Source organism: Hermetia illucens, chromosome 1 (genome assembly GCF_905115235.1).
Source record: "Hermetia illucens chromosome 1, iHerIll2.2.curated.20191125, whole genome shotgun sequence".
Classification (NCBI taxonomy): Eukaryota; Metazoa; Arthropoda; class Insecta; order Diptera; family Stratiomyidae; genus Hermetia; species Hermetia illucens.
Genome location: NC_051849.1, coordinates 147,822,653 through 147,840,936, shown reverse-complemented (window position 1 = coordinate 147,840,936; position 18,284 = coordinate 147,822,653). Strand labels below are relative to the sequence as shown.

At 39.2% G+C, this 18,284-nt stretch overlaps 1 protein-coding gene across 8 annotated transcripts in view; it reads left to right on the top strand.

Annotated features, from left to right (window-relative positions):
* The window catches only part of LOC119646149 (cGMP-dependent protein kinase, isozyme 2 forms cD4/T1/T3A/T3B), a 533,343-nt gene that overhangs the window by 313,468 nt on the left and 201,591 nt on the right, over positions 1-18,284 (top strand). The window contains exon 1 of one of the 8 annotated variants that reach the window (XM_038046516.1): positions 658-1,189. The exons of 3 other annotated variants lie outside the window; for them this stretch is intronic. The gene's annotated coding sequence lies outside the window, so the exon portion shown is untranslated. Of the gene's footprint in view, positions 1-657; positions 1,508-18,284 lie in introns of those variants that run through there. 4 more of the 8 variants (XM_038046515.1, XM_038046513.1, XM_038046512.1 and 1 more) reach the window with 4 other exon arrangements.

Below are 18,284 nucleotides of genomic sequence, written 5' to 3'. Positions count from 1 at the left end.
GCGAATCTACAGCTGACATATTTCGCGGATAACTTTTTTGCGTGCACTTAATGTTAATGTACATATGCATATACAGTGGATCGGACAGAAAATGTTTCATTGACGCGGAATTAGGGGTGGTGAGCAGTCTACTTAGGGCTGGTGGGAAATCACTTCGAATTGAGAAATTATCTGAGATGTCACTTTGCAATGAAAGGATATCACTCAATTTCGAATACTTTTCTTCGTATATGTACGTTGGCAAGCAACCAAGTAAGGTGAATAGGGTGAATACGTGAGGTTAATAGGGGTGGCACCTTGCCAACCGTGATGAGACTTAGCAATAGAGAGAGGGTTCCAGAATTATTCAGCACTTTCACCAGTTCTTTTGAAGTGGGTTTACTTGAGAATTGTTGGATGCTGGTGCAGCGCCTCCTTTCTCACCTACAATTTAGAGCCCCCATTTTCCCATTCCGTAACTATAAATCGAAATGTCGTTCCCCTGATGGATGGGCAATTTTCAGTGTGATCATCTGTAAATTGAAATCTTCAATAGTCGCATGATCTCCGATCGGCACGGGGCTTGAGGAGTGATTGAAATAAGAAGCATAAAAAGAAATTAATCTCCTACCTTAGCTTTCAGTCAGGCCAGCTAGAGCCTAACCTAGACCGGCAAGCTGTCTCCGTATCTTTGGTCAGTTTTTCTAATACATTCGCGACCTGCTTGCTCTTTCGCAAATTGCGTACGCATTCCCACTAATTCAATCTCGCAATCGTGACCGTTCGAAGTGATCTTAAAATTTTGGCATATTTGAGACAGTAAATAATTAACTTTGTAGTTTTTTGCCTTTTCCTGAGATACATCTAATTTTTCGCGAATTTTTTAAACGGGTATTTCGTCACTTTTTTAGTGGAGTCCTCGCGCCTGAGTGGTTTTCTCGAAGTGCACGTTAGTGAATGTTGCGCAGGTGAATAATGAGCACGGGCGGTTGTTGCTGGTGACATACATGTTCATTATGTGTTGATCGCAGGGAACTGTGTTGTTGTTAGAATTGATCGAGGCGGTGCGATCACAGATCTACTCTCTACGTACAGAGCCGAAAACACGGCGTACATGTGTTTCGTGCGGGCAATTACATTAACGCGAGAGAAGTGATAAGATGTCCTAAAATTCGTTTCGGAAATCAACTTGTGGATGTGTGAACGTTATGTATGAAAAGCGATTGTGTATTTATCTTAATAAGATCTAATCTAAAAGGAAAATACGTAATTACTACATGATCGGTGGTTTTTGGAACCCACCTTCTGGCAATGACTTTCAGTGCGAACCTGGAAGGCGTTGTTCTGTGTTTTCAAGTGCTTTATCTCTAAGTTCTACCTTTTGAGGAAAATCAAAAATTTGGAATCAACCATAAAGTTTTGGTGATTATTGGATGGTATGCCGCGGCCGCGATCAGTAAGCAATAGGCAACGATTGAGACTGTGTGCGTAGATAGCCGAGTTAACTGCAATAATAAATACGGTTCAAGTACATATTTACTACTGGCAGCCAGAATGTTATCGTTCATCTATTGGATGTAATTTTGGCTCGCCTCGTTTCTTGGCAAGATCAATGAATTTCGCTTTCTTTCGGGCTCGAATTTACATTCAAACTTCTCAGGCGAATTTACCGCGGCCTTTTCTGCCTTCTCGACGACGTAGACAAATAAATTGAAATGTTTTTCTTTCACTTTCATTACGAGTTCGATTCCTTGCATCTTTGTTCCGGATACTGTGGTTGCACTTTTGAGTATTTGTAAACTGACAGAATGCTCTTTGCGTTGATATATTTAACCCCCACAATTTTTCTTGACGTCATTTGATTCGGCGGCTTTTGATGTTTTATATTTGGGTGAAAATAATTAAAATTTTACGCTCTTTAGTGTGATTTTGACGAACCACTTGTGTTTTTGTTCACAATGTACAGCTTTGGTTGCATTGAATCCTTGATTGAATTCTTAAAATAAAATAGGTGCAAGTGGTTGATATGGAGCATTTCTGTTGTGTTCTCCTTGCCTAGAAAATTAACGTGGCAGTGACATAGTTACACCTGTGTTTTGAAATGTGCTCGGCATTGATATTGAAATATTTACTGCATTTTTGTTGATAAAGAAAAGGGTTTACTGACACGAATTTTCGAAAAGATGCCTACAAATTTGGGACGTTAAAGTGATTTGGTTTAGTGGATTCGGGCAATAAAAATGTGCCTTAGTAGATGATGTGATGTCACATCACTGAGGGAAAAGAAGAATTACAAAATAACATCACAAACATCACCTTTCATTACTTGATGTGATGATGTGATGTCGTATCCCCAACATCATATATTGCACTCCGAAGCCGATATTACTATTGCTTATAATAATAGTGATATTTGCCCTGTACTTATCACATTCGTAACATAGAATGAACGGCAGCGCCAAGTAGTTATGGATGAAGAATAAACCGTTAATGGAAGAAAAAAAGATAAGCAGAAAGTTCCCATATTCAATGGGATATTTTCAGATGCAGCGAAAAGGGTATCACGATTCTGGCGAGAGGGCATTACTTATCATGAAGTATATACACTTTCTATTGCTTCGCTATACAAACCTGGAATCTTTGTTGTAGGAAAGCGACCAGCGAATTGTAACGGCAATAAATTCGTACGCGATAGCCGCCGTCTGCTCTCGACATCCAACATTGTTGGTTGTACTAGGAAGAACGGTGTAATAGATTGAGGATACGTTACAGTATTTCTCAGTGATATTTAGAGATGTCTTGTAATATTATATCACGCCACCACGGACATTAGAAAATACTAGTTTTTACAACACTAATATCATCATTACTTCTCTACAGGGTAGTAATGCGCTCATGTTGTGATGTTAAGTGACTTTGAAATGGAGTGGAGTTGTGATGTTTGGAACGCGCTTGGTGATGCACTTTAAGGTGATATCAATTTTGAGATATTTAATATCACCTACCCATCTCTATCGGGAAAGCATCACCAGCGATCAGTTTTCTTACTTTTTCCCTGCTCAAATGTGTATATCAACTATCATTACTTTCTACTCTATTTCTGAAAATTGTGCCGTTTTTATTTGTAAGTCTGATTGCCAGAAACGATTTTGATGGAGTCCTTGAAGAATGTTTATTTCACGAACTTAATGCAGTTCTAAGTGGAACTTTGTAGAAAGAGTAAGAGTTTTTGAGCTCATGTTTAGAATTCTACTTCAACCTATTCGCGATGGTCCCACCTTTCACGCTTTTACGTTCTTTTAAATGGAAACCTATTTTCGTTTGGAAGAGATCCACCTAAAATATGTGTTTTGTCCCTTTGCGCATTGGCGACTTATCTACACGGTTTTCGCCACTTTAATCTTTTTTATTTTACATTGGGATGTAGGCGTTTTACAAGTAGATTTTGGAAGAAGTGGCTTAGCTCAGCTGTTTTATTCAGTTGATAATTAAAACGACTCATTCAATTTGTTATTCACGACCGTAAGCTTTTAAATCTGAGACATCCTTCCATAGATCAAAGGACATGAACCCCATTGATATCATTCTATAAAACAAAAAAATTTAAGGAAAAAAAGCTGCTTGCTTGCTATGTAGTATCGGCTAGATGGGGATTTAAAAGCCTCGAGAAACCGATCGCGACGAGGCGCCCCCGCTTGTGAACGGAACAAAGGCTGAAGAAAAAGAAGAAGTAGTATCGGAAGATTAAGCAGCAGATTCATGGCTTCAAATTAAGCTGCAGATTCATCAACGAAGTCTTCGGTTAGTCCTTCATGCGTGAAAATAACGCAGTATGCCCTAGGCTTAAAATATGATGCGTTTTAAATAAACCTGCCTTCATCAACCGCACCTTAGATAAAAGCTGTGACCAAAGTATGGACAATGTTGAGTCTATGGAAATTTTCGCAAGGCTAAAATGCCCCAACTTGCCGTTGTAGCTTGAATTAAAGGCCTGTTTTATTCACCAAGTTTTCATCACATAGATGGTACCGTGTGCGTCCTGTTTCAAGATGTTATTTGCTTTTTTTTAACTATATTGCAATGATTTATATTTTCCGATTTTTTTCAAGTATCTTTTGTATCAACGTTCTACCATACAATTGATAACCAACCTATTTTTTTAAGGAAATTCAAATCTTCAAAATAATTTGATTATGGAAACGCCGGTATATGGGCTTTTTACCCACTAACATTAACTCCATTTAGCGCATTCTTTATTCTTCTCTCTGCTTTTCAGTTTAAGTTTTGTAGATTTAGTCACTGAGTTGAACGCATTCCAATCCTTTTGCTGTTATTCTTCTCATCAGATTTTCTGTTACCACCGGTGCATCTCCTCTATGTTTTTCCGTTTTTCTCTTTGTCCATAAATCTTGCATAGCGAAGGATATGTATACCGGATCCTTCGGTACTCCATCGTAGTTTGAAAAATCAGGTAAATTTTGGTATGAATCCAATTGCTTGAAATTATAACTGATCTCGCCATGCTTTCTCTTGAATTGTGAATATACCGTCCCTGTAAGCATCCTAGAGTATATCGCGTTTTTCTACATTCTTTCCAAAGCCATAATCTCGCTAGATACTTTCTCACATGCATACTGCACTTGCTATTCAAAACTGAGTTTTGAATATGCCTTCATTTCCAAGTATGTGATGGCCGATTTGGTGGTACTTCATAATTCCAATGTGATCCTAATTTGTCTGAGGGCAGTTGGTGATGCGGATCGTTTCCGTTTTTTCCTCCACAATTGCTATTCCAACGCATACTAAACAACTTTTAAGACCGCTGATATACCTCAGTGTCCTCGAGATACTTTGCAACCACAACCGCGGCCTCATTTGAAACTGAATTATTAAGTATATCGTTGCGGATAACCCCTGTTCAATAGGTATCGATAATAACAGTAATGTAGCTTGGAATACCAATCGCCACTAAGGTTAGTACTACTACCGCAATATTTGCTGTTAATACCCGTTCCATTTCCAACGAATTGAAAGCTATTAACTAATCAGGTAGCATTACTGACTAATCTGACTATATGGTATCCATATTACTGATTTGGAAGTCCTCATTTATCTTCGACAGTTGGGAGGAATCTATTGCATATTACCCGCTCGAACATACTCCTCATAGTGTCAAGATGACACAGACGGATCAGCTTTTACCGCTTATATGATGTGCCTCTCTTCGGGTATGCGCACGCAGACCAATCCATTAAACGGTCTAGTCGTCACCACGGTCTTAAGGTTCTTATTCGGTATGTCATTCATGTCCGAAGCCTTATTTTTCCTTATGCTACTACAAATTTTCAGCAACTCGTTTCTCGTTATTGTAGAATTACTGTCGCATTCCCAAACCTTTTGAAACCATCAGTACCTCTCTTTCTGTGGGAAAAACCGCTGTATAGTTTTCAGTAAAAGAGTTGACGTCCACGTCTAGGCATAGTTTTTTATAACAATGGATTATGGTTTTAAATTTTTCATAAATGTTCCATGGACTTTCCCTAGGTTCCTTCATTTTGAATTATTTTTCAAGGTGATTTTTAAGGTTTTGTGTGAAACAAAACCTTATTAGAATGGTGACGGTGTCTGTCTGTCCGTCTGTCCGTCTGTCTGTCTGTCTGTCTGTCTGTCTGTCTGTCTGTCTGTCTGTCTGTCACACCCGATTTATTCGGAAACGGCTAGACCGATTGTCACGAAAATTGGTGAGAGTATGTAATCTGGTGATCCCTTTACATGCAGTAAGTGGCACCATCTTGTGTTAAGTTTAAGGGGGGGCTCCCCATACATGTGAATGGAGGGTGCAATTTTTTTTTTCACAGGATGTAGCCATGTAGGGTATCAAATGAAAGGTCTCAATTAGTGCTTTTCGAATCTGATTCAATATTTGATATTAGATGAAACATAGGGGAGTGAGGGTTCAAAATATGACCCACAAAAAGTGTAACAGGTCTCGTTCTCAGAACCTATCCAACCGAAAAATCTGAAAAAAATCACAGTGGTGCATCTCTACGAAATCTAGGCCTCAAAATATATCCGGTTCCGATATCTGAACAAATAAAGTTAATAATAGTATATTTCCACATTTTAGAAATTTGCCCGGCACCCCCCCTTATGTTCATCCCAGAAGTACAAAATTTGGCATACCTATAATGAAGAACTTAATGCACAGTTTGGTCAAGTTTAAAGAAAATCCAACTATTATTAACAAAGTTATAGGGAGTGGAACTTTACAATTTTTTGTGAATTTCGTGCACTCTACAACCCGCATGACGTCATCATCACATATCAATTCGTCAATACCACAACGAAATGAGTTCTTATGAATGGGGTCGCAAAGAATTATTCTGTTTTAGTTTTTTAGTTATCTGCCAACCAGACATGTGTGTATGTAGGTATATAATAGATGCGTGCTAATGAACTTTGCGGGTAGTGCCTAATTCAAATAGATATAAGACGTAAATCGGAAATATGGGTACGATCAATTTATATACGTGCATATATGTGTACAGTATTCGGTAATAGGCAGTTTGTTTGTTTAGGGTGAGTGTGATATCTATGGCTGTAATATGTACGTATGTCTCGTAGTTTGGAAAAATATGAAGGATTATGTTGGATTTGTAGCTATATACGGGCAGAGAAATGTGCGTCTCTTACATAAGATGAACACAAAACCTTTATACCCGAAGCGCGAGCTTCCGGTATTCCGACTTGTTTATTTATTGTTTTTAGTTAACCAGGGTTTTTGTCGTTGCTTTTGCCTCAATATGAGACTAGTTTAGTAGTTGTTTATTTACGCTGTTTCTACTCTAGTGCTGGTATTTCTAAGAGGGCAGCATATGCTTGCATGTGACACTGAACTTGATGTCGCCCGACGTATCAAGACTGCTTGATCCAAGTTCGCTGTGTTGAAAATCTTCTCTACTAGTGACCTTTCTGCGTTGCTATTTGGAATTAGCACATCGAAAGTAACCCCCATTGTCACTCGAAGGTTCCTAGCTTTCGTGAACACCTGTCTTGCAACGTATCACCATAGTTCGCTGGCTTGATATTTCAAACAAAGATATTTGTCCGCGCACAATCCTGTCACCTGTGGGCGATGTGATTGGAACGCGGAAGTGGCAGTGAATAGGTCAAACATTAAGGAATGGACGATAATTGCATTGTTAGTTATATCATGCAGTGAAACTCATTCTCCCAAGATAGTCGTCTTGTGGGTCGCCCAAAGAGCTAGTGGCGCAGAACAGTAGAAGAGGCGCGTAGGTATGTTTTATGCATTATACCTCTTCAAGGGCTTGATAATAATAATAATCGTTGGCGCAATAATCCACCTGGATCAGGGTCTTGAAGTGTGTTAGAGAACTTCATTCAAGACCGTAACGGTACATCACAGTAGACTGTAGGAGTGTGGACAGCATTATACTCGCCCAAGATTGTTACCCTAATTTGACTCAGGTACTCATTCACAGTTGAGTCGACTGGTATCCAACATGACAAAGGCTGAATAGCAACCATATATATGTAAATCTAGGCTATCATGTATAATAATCTAACCTGTAAATAGTGGGACTTTTTATGCCGTCAATTCACGTGCCAAGTGTTTGGGAATTTCGAGTAACTACCTAAAATCGAGTTATTTCACAAATAATGACGAACGCGTTTTATGCGGTGTATGAAAATGACTGTTAGTTTTTTTTTGTTCGGAATAAACGTAATTCTTTCTTTATCTAACAAAATATTTATTATTCCTAGTATTTTTTATCGTTTGCTATAATCTTGACTCATCTTTTTGGTAGCATACGGATTTCGAGTCGGAACAACTCTCATCTTGACTGACGATCCAGTGAGGTATCCATTTTTTGGCACTTGCTCCAGACTCAAAACACTAGTTAGCTAATTTGTAGGTCATCGACCGAAACAAATGATAGTCTGGGGTAACAATTCCCAATCGAGTATTCGTAGTATTTCCTGGACTGCTTTCGCGACATGCGGCCTTGCATTAATTTGTTGGAAAATCCCGTGTCTGGCATGCCATTCTGACCGTTTTTCTTACAACGCCTGGTTTAGACGCAATAGTTGCTGCCGGTAAAAGTGTGCTATCACCGTTTGACCAGACTACAAGACCTCATGATGGATCACACCTTTCTGGTAACACAGTGGCACCCATTTCCCTTTCTTCTGAATTTTTCCCATGGCTTTTAGGCAGTATGCAATATAGATTCGGTTGAACCTCAATTTGTCAGGAAGCTGTTGTTACGTTTGACAGTCTGCATCGAATACTACCCCCAATTTTACATCTTCGAACTTCTTCTTCGATCGTCATGGCCTTTGTTTTCTATACTGAAGTCGCCAACTTTGAACCGCTGAAACTACTTTTGGAACATGCGAATTGTGGAAGCATGATCGCCGTATTTTTACAAGCAATTGATACGATTCTGGTGTACCTTTCTTTAAGAAAGATTATGCAATAACACTTCCCGCAAATGACGTTTTATAAGTACAAAATTTAACATTTTCAACACGGTGCAAACACACTTGTGAATGATAAACAAATAATATATATCAACTGCGTCAATTCAGCATAAGAAATGTCAAAGAGATGTCGTGGGGAATGTCATTCGAAATTTATTTTTGCGAAGTGGTGTAAGCAGGTGAGAAATTTAAATATGTCCATTATAGTTCCGCCTTCAGGCTTTTCGGATGCACTATTGGTTCAAACCAGTTGTAAAGATATTGCCATCTATTGGCAACGCCAACAGTCATTTACACACACGTAATAGATGAAAATATCTTGCTGATAAGCCTTATAACCGATAGGTTGTAAAACATACAATCTATATTGTTGAACCCAATAAAAGCAAATATGATATTTTGGCATCATACCAAAAGTTGACAGCTTCCGGCGGATGTTGAGGAAAGAAAAAAAACAATTCGGTAGTAGATATGACCCCGTCGCAGTTTTTAAATCTTTTACCGCCCCATCTGGTTTTGTGAAGTTTAACTACAAGGTTCTTCTCAACTCATTCTTACATACAATGAACAGTTTTTGTACGAGCATCGCGGGCTTGGCCTGACATAACCTTTTCAAGTCGTTATACGCCAACCTCCTTCATATTTCGCCTCCTCCATCTCTCGTAACTACACCAGTGAAGTCAGCAATTAACAGCAAAGCTTGGTTACGAGTAACAATAGTTGCCAGTCAAATACTTTGACTGGGAGCGATTGTCAATTACTTAGATAACTCAAGTGCTACAGATGGGGCCCTCTTGATCCAACATTGGAGAAAATCCCAATGACAAGTACCTTCAGGCTACTCGTCGCTGTCTGGCATCCTTCACGCTTAATATCTGCACTCTAGGTTGTGTGCCGATATGGAGAAATCTTAAATCTGCTTATGGGTTCTTATATTGAAAGCTATCCGATAGATCACAGAAACCGACGTTTGAGCAATATTTCATTTCTTGAATGGCTCATGCTTCATGCCTTAAATATATGTTCTGAGGTATACAATTCAAATGATATAGTAGTCCCTGGCGTTCCCTCTTGAAATGTAGCTTAAGAATACTGAAATTTTGCAATGTTTCCAGCTCTGTCGACTGCGTGGTGTTCTATTAAACGACCTCACTTATGAGTCGATGACTTCATAAAAATTGATACTTTAAAGTGGCCACTCGTGCATCTTTTCAAATGCGTGTAGTTTAAACCTTTTAGGGGATAAGTGGCAAATCTTGAGATGTGTCTAAATGAGCAAGTGTACAAACAACGTGGGAGCAATTTTCCTATTGAATTCACCTCGAGATTCCTTTGTTATCTAATTCGCAAAGTCGACAAAGATCTTATTGTATTTTTTTTTTTCAAATCCACTCATTTATTATCTTCTGCGCACTTCTTCATACTATTGTAATACCATATCTGAACACGGGCATATGCCTCACTACGTTGGATTAATGGTAGCAGATATGTTTTGACTGATGGGGAAAAATCTGTACAAACCAATGCGAATGTTTGACAGTTCTCACCCAAATACCGACCCCCAATAATCATTAGCATCAACGTTTCAGATAAAACTATCAAAACACTGCATTTAGTATCCATTGCCAGCACAAGACCGAATCACCCAGAAAGATCGTATAAGCGACATGTTAATTTGCACAAGTAATAAATCTTCCCTCAATTAGCAAGATTTCTGCATAAAGCACCGGATTACGTTGCTGTCTTGCTAATGTGCAGACATTAGGACATGCTAAATGAAATGTTGCCATAAATACGAGTCACAGCATCACCATCCAGTACCATACGTGCAGGTTCCCGCGGTTAAACCTGTACCTACAGAATCACATACGTATCTCAAGTAGTTATTTCAAATATGGGTTTGTCATGGAGTAATGATTTTATTTCTCCTCGTAAACGATTGTGTTATTGGAGTCTTTATTTTTAGGTGCCATTTTGTTTACATCCACTATTATGACTGACAGAAGTGTTAATTTGGAGCTACCACAAAGTTTAATGTGGACGTTAAATTGTAGGTTGGGTACTAATGTGTAAATTTGTGTAAAACCGTGATAAAATGTGTCTTTTGCATATTATGGGTGGTAGTGCTATCTGCGTACCAGAGAACTTGGTAACTCAATCAATTATTATAAATTTAAAGTTTGTGTAGCATCGTACTTTTTGGCTTAGAAAACCGAAGAAATTATTCATTTTTTTATTAATAAAGATACAGAACAGTTGACATAGGAGGGTAAGGTAATTCTGTGTAGTTAATATTTTCTTTAACTTCTTAAATAGCCCCGCATCTCCGCGGAACCTCGTAATTGCTGATGGTAGTCTTATTTTCTGCTTACCAAGATTCAGAAAAATTCGTTTGCTATTCATACTCTTTATCAAAAGGCAAAGTTATACTAACTCTGCAAAATTGGCTATTACGACTTTCTAAGTCCGCTCGCACCAAAATCTAGTTCCACCAAAATGTCTATCAATTCTAGCGAAAGGTCCTTAGTAGAACACGTGTTTTATGTCTGGCACATCAGAATTCGCATCAAAATTTGCCTTAACACCCGAATAACAACTGACATAGATGGCTAGACCCGAAAATGAAACAAATCACAAACTGGAAACTTATTGCTTTGGGTATGGAAGGTTTTATGTATTTCATATGCGAGAAGCTGAGTAATTTCCAAAACTGAGTTCTGTCTCACTTTAAGTCACTGATGTCAGTCCTCTACATAGCCACTGAGGTCAAATCCTGCTTTTTAAAGTACTAATCGATATCTTTCGTTTGATACCCCGCAAATTATATTGTATTTGAAGAATAGTCTTATTGGCCAGAATGCCTCTCCAGAATGATGAGGAAACTCGGACATTACTATACTTGTTAGACTTAGTTAATAATGCGGAGCAGACGACAAAGTTCATACTCTTCCTTTCCATCTCCATCCCTCTTCACTACAATATTTGGGAAGCCTTTTTTGTTTGAACCCTTCTGTGAAATAGGTGGAATCCACACAGAAACAATAATAAATTTTAAAGAAATATAACTAAATGATAAGAGAATGTAATAGCTAAAGAACAAACTAATAAAATAGATAAAAAAAATAAATACTAAAATAGATAACAAACTAATAAAAATATATAAAAAATCAATACCGGAAAAGATAATAGACTAATAAAAGTAGGTAAATACGAGAAAATAAAATAAAAATGAAACACAAGCCCTGTCCGGGTGGTTTGGCAGTTAGAGGGATAAGCAGTCGTAACGGAAGTTTGTGCCTGTATCGTGGCTGGACGTCGAATACCAGGCGATTCAGCTATGAATGAGTACCTGAGTCAAATCAAAGAAATAATCACGGGCGAACGCAGAGTTGACTACATTACCTCCTACAGTTTACCGTATTCCTGTAGTGTACCGTTATGAACTGTAATAATCAAGGCCCAGAACCAGTTAGATTGTCACACCGACGATTATTATCTGCGAGTTGTCTCAATCTCGGGACAGGCTATGTTGCCTAATACTACCACTAAGTGCCAAGCATTTAGGCTCAGACGATCTTACCTACTTGAAATGTACAGGCGCCCTGGTCATGGTTAGTGAGAGAATCCGCCGAAAGCACTCCGCAACATCGAGTATTTATCCAAAATGCTCTATTTCTGCATGGTTTGAACCAGACAATGTGGGAGTCCCAGGACATCTAGGGAAGCCGTAGGGGATGTAGGTACAATACCTAAACTGACAAAATTATGGAAACTACAGCCACTTTCTCGAGACGACAAATTTCTTAGATTTTCTGAGTCGGTGGCTCAGGGTTTGCCTTCTTCTCCACGTATTTCCGTTCAATATTGCACGTCCGGTTTGCTGTGCTGGTCTCAATGCATTCTGTAAACCGGACTATAGAGTACTGCCTGCGGTTCATATCGCATACAATGAACATGTTCCCGTGATCAGTCCATGCTTGTATGGAAGGATTTGGTTAATCACTTTACATACAGCGTTATACCATGTATCCCACCGGTGCTATAACAGTGCAGCCAGAAATGCGATGGTCCAACGTCTCTAGCGCCGAAGCACACATTCTGCACTGGTCGTTGTCCACCGGCTCTTTCATTTTGAGCTTTTTATGCTCTTGGGTGGCGACCACGTCATCTTGAATGACACACATAAATCCCTCCGTCTTAGCAAAAAACTCCTGCCATCTGTTCGGCAAATGCCAATCACCAAATGGCTGCTAAAGACCAGTAACGTGTTTACTGCGAAGTACCTTCGACTTCCCGTCATCGATCCACTCCTGACTATCCACTCAGAGAATTGAAGTTAAGTGGAGTCAGCCCGCAATCTGCCTTACAAACAGACAAATGAAAGAACCTCGCTTATTCTTGGCGCAATGTCAACCACACTGCTGTCCCCGCTATCCGGAGGCAGGTTCATTCAACTTGGATGATGCATTCGGAATTTTGACATAGATAGTAGTCTGCATTCGCTGCTGAACGTTTTTCAGTGAAGAGAGAGTGAAAACATTTAGCGTGTTTATTTTATTTTTCCCCTGGAGATGCAATTTCAACACCAGCTTCACACGTCGTAGGAATTCGGACAGCAGACAGCATCCTTTAGATCAACAACTCGAGCATGGGTTCCTTGCAGAATTTCTAGGTATTTGTAGAAGTCAGTTTCATTCATAGCATGGGTGCGGAAGTTACCAATCCTATGTCCTCCATGCGTTTCATGATGACCTTTACGGATGGCTTGAATTCGATGTTGATTCCATCCATTCCATCCATCTATTATTCGTAAAAGACTAATAGGTGGTTATCAATATCAACATACAATTTGATGTCATATAAGTACATCAAGTGTGTCAGCTCGCACTTAGCACGTAGACCATATTTGATTGCAAACCCATGCCCTTTAGCATCATTGATTAGCCATGAAAAAGAGTTTAGTGCCATCCAGATCCAAAAGGATTCAAAGAATCACCTTGAAAAATACCTCACCGTATGTGGATGGACTCTGAGGTGTTGGTACCTTCAGATGAATGCCCTGACAAGGTGGTGTGCTACTTGTCAATGACTCCCGCCAAAAGTTTTATTAGTTTGAGATCAACGCGGCACAGATGAAGAACATCGATTAGCTATATGTACGGGACGTTGCCAAAAGCCTTGGCATAATCAATATAGCAATTAAAGAGATTTCTTCGGAATCTAGTTCGATGCCCTACAACTATCGAGTTGACAATGAGTCACGCTTTGCTACCCCATATCCAACTCGGCAGCCCTTGAGCTCATCGAAGAGAATATTCTTGGTCTCAAGGTGCGCATTGGTACTGGTAGTAAGAACGGACGTTATAAATTTGTAGAAGCTGCTTAGCAAGTAATCGGCCTTGTGTCTGCGGTGTCCTGCACCGTGTCCTTTTTTGGGGACAAGGTAGGTAATCTTCGCAGTGAGGAAGGGTGGAAATTTTTTACGCCAACTAATGACCTGGTTTATGTTATGTGCTAACCTACCAATGTTAAACTTTTTATATCAGAAATTCAGCACCCGTTCCAGATCAGGTCTCCTCCAGTTCTTCGAGAAGTTTTGACTCGATGAATCTCCTCTTCGGTTACATCTGCAAAGTTGATGCTCGGAATAGTGGCATGGCGGGTGCTAGTTCGTCGCGTACATTTCATTCTGAACATTTCTGGGGTGGTCTGCTCCATGTAGAAGTCTCTGCTTAAGTGTCAGAATTTCAACTACGGCTGTCTCACTAGGAATAACATTATTTCCGGTAAACTTTCTCCACTTCACCTATCTGCTGGCATTGCCAGCAATGTCCTCCTCTAATGACTTAACCCACTCTATCAAGATGGTTGACGTGTGGGTCGCCACAAGCACACCTGGCGCAGAAAAGTAGAGGAGGAGTACGGGAATCGTCCTGGAAAGGGTTGAAGCGCATTTCCGTGGACCGGGAGCTGTACCACAGCCAGGAGTGAATGAAACCACTTATAAGATATTTTCACGCGCAAAGAACAGGGAATCATGACTGAGTAGCCGCATGAATTTGTGTAATGTCTATTAAGGTGTTTGGTGATGTAATATCGAACAGGCACTGACATTACTAAACAATACTTGTCACTTAGAAATATATGCATTTTCGTTCTATTGTTTTGCACGGAATTTTGTGTGAAGCAAGGAATTCCCCGTAATCAGCTTTCCAGACCAAAACCAGCCAACAGGGAACCATAGCACTAACAAATTTGCAAACGATAGTCAGCCTCAGTAATCGGTTATCGCCACTGCCACTTTTGCTAGGAAAAACGGTGTTATCATTACAGTATTACTCGAAGATACTTAGTGATTACTTGTGATGTGGTAGCACATTGACGTAAATATTATGAAACATCACATCATCACAAGAATAATATCATTACTCTACTGGGTTAAGTGATTTTGTAATGTCTGGATCGTACTTTTTGATAGTAATGTGATATGACATTTTAAGGTGATATTACTTTTGCGATACTACATACATGACCTAATCTTTTCTTCCTTGTGAGAAATATAAACGGATTACCTCATTCTACTAGCATCCTTGTATGTAGCTTGTCCATTTTTGTGCCCATCAATTCGGCTTCCAACATTTCATTATTTCTGCTTTCCCCATTTGTTTGTTGTTTAAATGTGTTTTGTAGATTATGTGGACTATTTTCATCTATCCAGTTCAGTACTAGGTTAATTGCTTCTACTAGCTGATTGATGATTGCGGCTTGCACCCAAATATAAGGCTTTCTGATTTATATGCTGCCTAGCTTCAAGTGTGCAAGCAGTGAAAATTACCTTAAGGACCTCTGCCGCTAACAAAAGGTAGTTAGGTTGGTATAGTATCATCCCCAGAAGTCTACATCAATTTGGGCAAGCACGGACCACGGTAGATTACCCAATCGGACCGGGTCGGCCCTGCAGCCTCAGTTTTCAAAACAATGACCTTTACGTCCCACGTTCGGATGGTGAATCACTTCAACCTTGCCGTTTACTTAAGGTAACTTTCAATGAGCGTGGTCATTTTATTTCGAATGACACGAACTTTTCTAGTCCGTCTATAATTCTTGCCGTCATAATATTTTGTATACGTGAGCTTCTCAACGTCTAGAACCAACATCAATGAAAGCAAGGAGGAAGCATTTCCAAAATCATCGTTACTATATAATTACTTAATAAACCATTGGTAATTCCAGTCACATAGTGGAGATGACACCGAAGTCGCAAGTGCCCATCGACGATAATTTATTCGATGGAATTTCAGTTGAAACTTTCGTAAAACAATAAATCATCGATTTATCGTTTATTTTTCGCGTATGCTCCCACTTGTCTTCGAAAAAGAGTCAAATTTATTTTTGGCAAGGCATTATACAATAATACAACCTTCGTCTCATTTTGACTTCTCTTAGTCTGCTAATTGTTAAAATACTCGAGGTGAAACCGCGGAGGAGGAGATCCAAGCAAGAATTTCCCATTTCCATTGTTATGCGTGCGCATTTCACGCGAAATTTCTCCTTGAGCGCCTTTCCGTCGACACATTTTGATTTATGGTGATATTTTGCCATGACATTAAAACGGTTTTAACTGAACAAATTTAAATCAAATTGTTTATGTTGACTTAATGGCTTCATTAGTAGTTCAACTAATTTCTTGATTTATGCCTGCCGCTAATTTGCATAAACATAAATTGGATTTAGATGCAAGAGGGCAACTGGAGAAAATCAAGATCCAAATTATGGGAAACTCCTGTAACACAGGTATGGTATCAGCGAATGAATTTGCTTCACTTTGGTCTCCTTTTTTGGAATCCGTTCAACATGTTTATTTACAACATTATCCAGCCCAATTTGTTATGCACGGACGTCGGAGTATCGTTACTTCAAAATATTTATTTTCTTATAAATTGTGTTCGGGGCGCCCGTCCACCTGCCAATAAACGTTCAATTTCCCTCCATCTTTTCCAATAGAAAATTGCAACCGCTTGAATTGAAATTAGATAAATTCTGCGACTGTTTCGCAACTGTAAATTGAAATATTCATGTTTCATACTGGAAACGAGCCATCAACTGAAGGTTGAGCAACTTGTACTTTCGCGGTACATATTCCCTCCAGTGAGCTTATAAATAAAATGTTAATTTGCGTAATGAATTCGTCGCTGTCGCCGGCATTATTTACTTATTGTTGACATTGCTATCTTTGGAGTATCCAGTTAGTCCGCGGACAGGTTAATTGGTAGAAGCTAGCGTGCACGGTTGGATAAGAAGAGGATAAGAGGTTTGATCCACGATTGAATATGCATTTTTACTGGGAGGTCAATATGCTCTCCAAGAACGATCTATTGTATGGTAATGCACGCAAATGTGGGAAATTCTATACTTTTTTCAGATTTTATTATTTTCAAATTAAATCAGATAAGTATTGCTCATTGAACTTGTCTGTGCTACTACTGATTTAGTAATCAAATCTGTTTGGAAATATATCTTGACGAAGGTACTCGATTTCGATAACAAATTTAATTAACCACTGAAGGGTGTTCAGTTTTCTATGCCTGAACTTTAGCAACTAATCGTGGTTATCTTTGGATTGACAGTACCCTTCAGTCTTCTTATTCTTACTTTCTGATGTTTTGAATAATTTTCTCCCCGCTTTGTTGTCGTCTCTTATTCTAGTCTGTGGAAGAACCTAATTCACGATAGATATTTGTCATGCTCTGGATGCTAGATATTAAGTGCCGAAGATCAAACCAACTTCATCGCTCTCTTTATCAATCATAGAAGGACCCCTCGAATGACAGGATTTAAACTTATTTGGTCGTTATCCCTCTGTGTTCGTTTCGGTCTTGGACGATTATTAGAAAGTATGAAAAAGGTTTGTACTTGCGATTATGAAATGGTCAAAAGACAATTAGAGTAGACCAAAGTCTACTAACAGTGAAGAACTATCTCAATGGCGATGGCGAAATTGACCATTCCGCTCACAAATACTGTTTACACTGAAGTTTGGCGCTGATACGTGCCTGCAAGTATCGGTATTAGCCAAGCAGTGGAGGGAGGAAGCACTATAGTCCGTCACATGTAATTAACCAAAATTTTAGGTGTCTTCTAGTCGATTCGTGAGTACGCACCAGAATCTGGAATACTAAATGGGAAAAGTAAAACAAATCAGGAAACCGGGGGCTGTGTATTGCTCATATAAGTATATTTCATTCGTTCCATTTGTACCTAGCTCATACTGTTTATGCATTTAGTTTGTCAAACCATTCACTATAATACTATACTGACATTCGAAGTTTTAGAATGCAATGAATTTACAAAAAAGTGGCAACTTTGACCTATGGTGTAGTTGTTTAGTAGTTTCTGAGAACGGGTCCTTGAGGTAAGAGGCCCATTTCGGCTCCCCGCTCCCCTTTACAACAAATGCTAAAACTAATATCGGTTTCGGAAAGTACTAATTTCATCTGATACCCCACAGGACTATACTTGATGAAAAAAAAATTTACATCTTGCTTTTTCATGTGTGGAGACCCCCCTCCCTTCCTTCAGGTCAATGTAAACAATGTTACTCATTGCATGTAATGAGATTCACAGATTCCACCTTTCTACCTCTTCTTCCTTTCTTCTTTTTCTTCAGCCTTTGTCCCGTTCACAAGCGAGGTCGGCTCATTGTGATCGGTTTCGCCATTTGGCTCTATCGAATGCCTGATCTAGGTGTAATTTCGAGGCTTTTAAATCCCCATCTAGCGTATGAAGCCACCGTTGTT